The sequence below is a fragment of the Rhincodon typus genome, chromosome 18, assembly GCF_021869965.1.
Source record: "Rhincodon typus isolate 14 chromosome 18, sRhiTyp1.1, whole genome shotgun sequence".
Classification (NCBI taxonomy): Eukaryota; Metazoa; Chordata; class Chondrichthyes; order Orectolobiformes; family Rhincodontidae; genus Rhincodon; species Rhincodon typus.
Genome location: NC_063349.1, coordinates 39,154,896 through 39,161,108, shown reverse-complemented (window position 1 = coordinate 39,161,108; position 6,213 = coordinate 39,154,896). Strand labels below are relative to the sequence as shown.

The following is a 6,213-nucleotide window of genomic DNA, read 5'->3' as shown; positions in this document are numbered from 1 at the left end:
CTCAAATTGAGACTGCGGATACCCATGCCAGGCCATCGCCGAGGTGTTGATCTCCTATCCTGAGAGATCCATTCACACAGTGCGAGCTGAAGTTATTGAATGGATTGACATCAGACTAAAACAGCTTCACCAATCATACATTTTAAAGAAGTAGGATAATAGAGGTGTCTTTGTTGTCTGGTGGAGTAGTCCTTGCTTTCGCATAGACTGAAGGAGTTGAATGAGCTTTCTGACGAGGCATTGACCTCCAGCCAAGTGGATTTTAGCTGGAATAGATTTTCCCCTGGTTTAATTACATTTGCCAATTCTAAGAGTGTGGGAAGGTCCTCAAGTGATGACGATTACATTCTGTGGAAGCCTGTCGCATGCTTCATCACTGATAGATAAATACTAGCTGAGTGTGTGGTTAAAATGCCATACCATCTTTCTCGAATTTGAGCGTTATCTGTGAGCAGTGTTGACCTATCAGCACCTAGAATGGGTCATGTATCAGAACGGGGCCCGTGGACAGATTTCAAAGCATCTGAAGATCTCTTCTAACCGTTGTTGTCTGTAGATCACTGACATTTTCCTGCATTCTGATTCAGCCGAGTATCTTGCAGCTCTCTAATCTTCAATTAAGCAGTTTTGTAAATGTTTCTTTAGGTATTATGCTTCAATAATGAAGACTTGTTGTTGAGCTAAAACCTGTACATGTGATGTTTCTCTTCCAATAGTTTCTGGACACCATATTATTTTCAATGAACTGTGATGCTTATGAGAGAGAGGACTAATGGCTTTGATAGCAGTGAATTACACTACATGCACCTGAAAGTCACCCAATTGACCTAAATGCAGTGAGTAGCTCTTCTCACTGTATGCAGGACAGTCTCAAGTTTCTCTGAGAGCGATTCCAACATTACTGCCTATTTGAGCTTTGAGATATTGAGATGCTTATAGATCTTCATTTTCAGGCAAAATGAAAGATCTTGATCTTTAGCTTTGAAATGACAAAACAGTGGACAGTGCGGGATTTAAAAATGTCAACTTCCATTTCTCATGCTTTCCAGTTAAAAACCAGCCCAATGGCCTGAGCTGCCTACAGTTCTAAGTGAATCCGTACCTATTGCTATCTGACTCGCCCATTGCCAGTGGACTGGTGGCAGATCGATGATGAAAGACACAAGATATGACTTGCTCATGAGTTGGATTATAGTCAGGGAGGTTTCACATCATAACCACTTCCTCTTATTCTACCCTAAAATAGTCCATCAACAAAATGTTTCTGGATGGCTGGAGACTGATTCAGATATATTATGTGAAGAGGATGTGTTCTGTGTCTTGTCCAGGTCCATGGGTTTCACAATAAGATGCTGACCTGCCTTCAAGTCTTTTGGACCTCAAATTAGTCTCATCTGCCCAGTCCACTGATATCAGTCATCGCATGCCGGTTAGACAAAATCTCAGCATTATGCATTGTCATTACTTGCATTTTTCCCTCATTTTTCTTTTGTATGATTGTACTTGTGCTATTTGCCATTGTCCTGTAAGTGAAGAACATGATTCCAGCTCTAAGGCCTCTGCCAATGTGTCAGCAAGTGTAGGGAGGCATATGACTAAGATAATGCAAATCAGTCCTTAATCAAGTGGCATGGGGTTAAATTTAACTCAGAATGGATGTTGGGCAGATTGATGGGATCTTGTGTGGGAATGTGAAGTGATATGAGTGAATTATACCCAAAAGTAAAAGAATTACAATCTGCATCCATAGATCACTGGGTATGAGAATCTCACAGAGCCCCATAATGAGCAATAACAGCCTTCTAACTGCTTTGCCGAATCAGTTGGAATACTAGGATTAGCAAACCTTCCCTGAAAGTGGAACTATCCACAGATAGTTGAATGAATTCATGAAAATCATTATGTTGGGCATTTGGCACCTTGGGCTGCAGTATCATTCCTCTAGAGCTGAATCTGCATTGTCAGTATGACACTTAAGCAGAATGCTACTTGATTGATGTTGATGTTCAGTTCCACAGCATAGCCTGCATAATGAATGGTAGCCTCCTGATTCACTGCTTCCCAGCCATTTCCAAGAAAGTGGTTCTGAACCCATGAATCACGTGAGCAGCTTTTCATTACCAGTTGTCTTTGAATGGGCTCACCTTCACCTCTGGTTGTAGAGGTGCCTAATGTTCTTTATTCAAATAGTACTCTGCCCAAAGCAAATGGTACCCACAATAATGTAAAACAAAGAACAGCAGGTGCTGGAGACCCACAAAATGTTCTGAGAGTCTTATTCATGTAAGTAATAAAAACAAAACAGAAACAAGCAATATCCAACATCAAAATTCCCTCAAGTTGCACGAAACACAACATCACATGATCTGGATCCTTCCCTTGAGTACTCATTTAAACAAAGCTTCCAGTCGGTTAGTGCACAATGGCCAAACTCCTGTGGCTTTTATCCCAATCACCTGAAATTACATCAGGATAAATCATAGGCCGCCTAAATTGAGTCAAAATTAAAATAATGGCTCATGCAATTATAAGGACTGTGTGGTGAGTTTATGTACCAAATTGAGCAACTGTCTGACCCCGTTGAATTACAACCAATGAGGCTGGCTGCATCAAAACTAACTCCTCAATTTGTGCTTTCTAGAGTGACACATCTAAAATTAGAAGGTCACTATTTAGGAATTGAGAAGCATGTCAGATATTTCTACAACAATAACATTCTGCTACTACCTTTTCAAATCAGTTCACTGTTATTATTATGTCACTAGCCAGTCATTGCATGAGTACAATTGAATTTATTGATATTTTCAAGACAATATTTGCATCTAGAGCACATGCCTGATGAGTTATTTTTTCTCATGTACACTTGTTGGCAAGCCTCATCTCTAATTGGCATGAAGAATCTGATGGTGAACCAGTTTAATTGAACTGCTGTGTATCAGGTGGCACAGGTACAACTGCAGTGCTTTCTATCCTGGACTGGTCTGGACAACACTTGATAGGCACTGTCACAAATACAAAAATCAAAGGGTTAATGGAAACTTACAAAATGGCAATGAAAACTTATCAAAAATCAATTAAAATGTCATCACTGGTGGTGATGATGACACACTAGTGGACTCTACATGCTCCCAGCCCATGGACATCACCTGAGCATCAAAATAATTATGGAAGAAAGACATTCAGTTGAGTGCTACAAACCCCACCATACCTTGCTGACTGGACATGTTGATAGCCATGGTGGCCAGATGCAGGTGGCCCTCCAATCTGCCTCCACACCTCTGCAGGGGTTACCCATCGATCAGGAACATAGGACTGAAGTGCAATTCAAACTTTAAAAGCATCCCCTTTAGAACACTAAGTAGGATCATAAATAAGAACATACGAAATGATTAGAAAGCACAATTTTTTCCAAGCTATAAAAAAAATTACATGTGGTCATGAACCGACTGAACTTAATTAGTCATTTCTTACATGGGGCTGCTACATGCAACACTCTCCATCCTCGATCCTCAGTAGAAAACGACAGGGCTTCCATACTGAGTACCCTCCACCAGGAATCTCTGTGGTCAGACTCTACTTCAAGCCATATCTGGGTACTGGACAAAGGTCAGGAGGTGGAGAGGATGCAACAATGCCCATACAGGAAACTTCTCAGTGCCACTTTTAAACAGCATAAAGGGAATGTCCTCAAGGTGACTCAATATTGTGGGGCACAGGATCCCAAGGGAGAGCTGGTCAGTCTATTTTGGATTTGATTTAACTAGTGGTTCACTAGACAATTTCAAAGGGCATTTAAAAGTCAACCACAATGCTGAGAGCCCAGAGTCCACCTGAGCGGACAAAGACAGCAGATTTCTACCTTAAAGGACATCACGAACTCACAATTCCCAATTGTTTAATGACCATTATTAACATTTTATCCTAGAATTATTAATTCAATTTAAATTCACATGGTTTCTATCATGGGATTTGAATCCATGTTTTCAGAGCATCAGTTCAGCAACATCAAACCCCTGGCATACACTTCCAGAAACATTGTGCTACTCCCCTAGGAAGCTGCATGATTATCCACTGTATACATGGAAGCTGAAGCACTGATAAAGGCTAACAACAAAGATTCATTTTTCAGTAATGTACGAGCCAAGGTCACAGGAATGTAACAGTTGTGAACTGTCTGTAACCCCATAATTTCTGAAGGGGCTTTTGTTACTTTTTCTTTTCCAGCTTATTCAGAACTAGTTATAAGAAATAATTATTTCTTTACTCTCAATGACATTTTATAATCTAGTGTCAATATTGTGAAATTCCGTAACTGTGTCAATACTGCACAATGAAATTAGAGGAATTCCAACATAGTAATTGAGAAAATGAAGGATACATACCAGGTTCCTCTTGGTATAGTGCTTATCTGATAACTAACAAAGTTGCAAGTGAGTTGTGATGTCTCTGGTGTGTTTTTCTGTTTATAAACAGAAAGAAGTGAAAATGAAGGTTTTACAATGTTACGAATACTCAGGATGGAATGAATGTCATACATACTTATTGTGGCTGAACAAGGATTTAAAAATGCCATACTGCATTGGAGAACCTCTTGACAAATAGCTGAGCATGTTCTAAGTAAGTTACAAATGCATATGGAACAGGAAACTGCTAGGCTCAGTCACTTATTTATACTGCTAGGGGAATCATATTTGCCTTCAAGAGTTCTTATTGAGAAAACAATCCCAGGCTCTTTCTAGAGATAACAAAATGTGGAGCTGGAGGAACACACCTGGTCAAGCAGCATCAGAGGAACAGGAAAGGTGATGTTTCAAGTCAGGACCCTTCTAGGCCCTTTCTACCTTGATAACCATTATTGAAAGGGGTTTCTGTGGAAATTGGTTCAAGAACAATTGCTGTGCTGATGAGTCAAGAACCCATCATCATTCACCATTCAGATTTACACGTGTATAATGAATATTTGAAGATGATCAGTCCCTGCAGAAACATTTTGTAGCGAGCAGTCACCGTCTATAAATAAGTTTAGGAAGGAATGAAAATTTAAATGGGGCATACAATTCAAAGACCAGCATCACGGCAGTGCAAAGACAAGGTTAAATATAGTTAACTGGCTTCATAGTCATGCAGTGTTTGATGGATCTGTATGAATTCCTCTATGGCTCACATTGTAGCCATGTCGTGCTAGTAGTCTAGTTTAAGTTCTTTTCAAGTCTTTAGTTGTGATGCTTCTTTTTCAGTCATTCATGGGATGTGGGTGTCACTGAATAGTCTATTGCCCAAATCCTTGAGAAGATGTCGGTGAGCTACCTTCTTGAACTACTGCACTTGGACCATTCCCTTTGCTGTAAGTAGACCCATAATTAGAGAGGGAGTTCCAGGATTTTGATCAAGTGACATTGAAGGAATGATTATAAATTTTGAAGATGGTGTGTTTCTTGGAAGGAAACTTGAAGGTGGTCATGTTCCCTTGTCAAGCTTCTTAAGTGTTGTTGGAGTTGCACCCATCCAGGCAAGGGGTAAGTATTTCATCATACTCCTGACTTGTGCATTGCAGATTGTGGACAGCCTTTGGGGAGCAAGGAGGTGAGTTACTCGCTTTAGGTTTCTTAGCCTCTGACCTGCTTTTATAGCCACAATACTTAATGGCTAGTCCAGTTCAGTTTCTGGTCAATGGTAGTTATAGGATGTTGATAGCAATGATAATGCCATTAAACAGCCAGGGGAGATAGTTAAATTACCTCTTGTTGGAGATGGTCATTGTCTGGCATTTGTGCGGCATAAATGCTACTTGCCACTGGTTAGCCCAAGCCTGAATATTGTATAGTTCTTGCTGCAGTATCTGAGGGGTGATGAATGATGCTGAACATTGTGCAATCATCAGCAAACATCCCCACTTCTGACTTCCCAGAGTATCAAAGAGCAGGCTATTATCAAGCAAGTGCTGCATGATAGCACTGCTACTGATACTTTTCATCACTTCACTGACTGCTTGTTATCTAGATGCCAGTAATCTATGTTGTTCTGTACACTCTAGATGACATTGATGAGCAATTTTGTCATAAGTGGCTTTCAAAGCATTTACTTTATAAAGGGCATGATTTCCCCATTACTGGGATGACAGTCTACTAATATGAGCAGGGTGGAGCAGAATTCTCATCCTTGGATGAACTTGTTTCAATAGTCGGGAGGGACATAGTACCTGCCAGTCATGTG

At 40.3% G+C, this 6,213-nt stretch overlaps 1 long non-coding RNA gene across 1 annotated transcript; it reads right to left on the bottom strand.

The window, feature by feature from the left end:
• Nucleotides 1-2,816: 2,816 nt before the first annotated feature.
• Nucleotides 2,817-4,852, bottom strand: LOC125485309. Its single transcript, XR_007264027.1, has 4 exons — nucleotides 4,772-4,852; nucleotides 4,383-4,459; nucleotides 3,209-3,354; nucleotides 2,817-3,002 (listed from the first exon to the last, which is right to left on the bottom strand). It is a non-coding gene; the product is annotated as an uncharacterized LOC125485309 (long non-coding RNA).
• Between the last annotated feature and the right edge of the window lie 1,361 nt (nucleotides 4,853-6,213).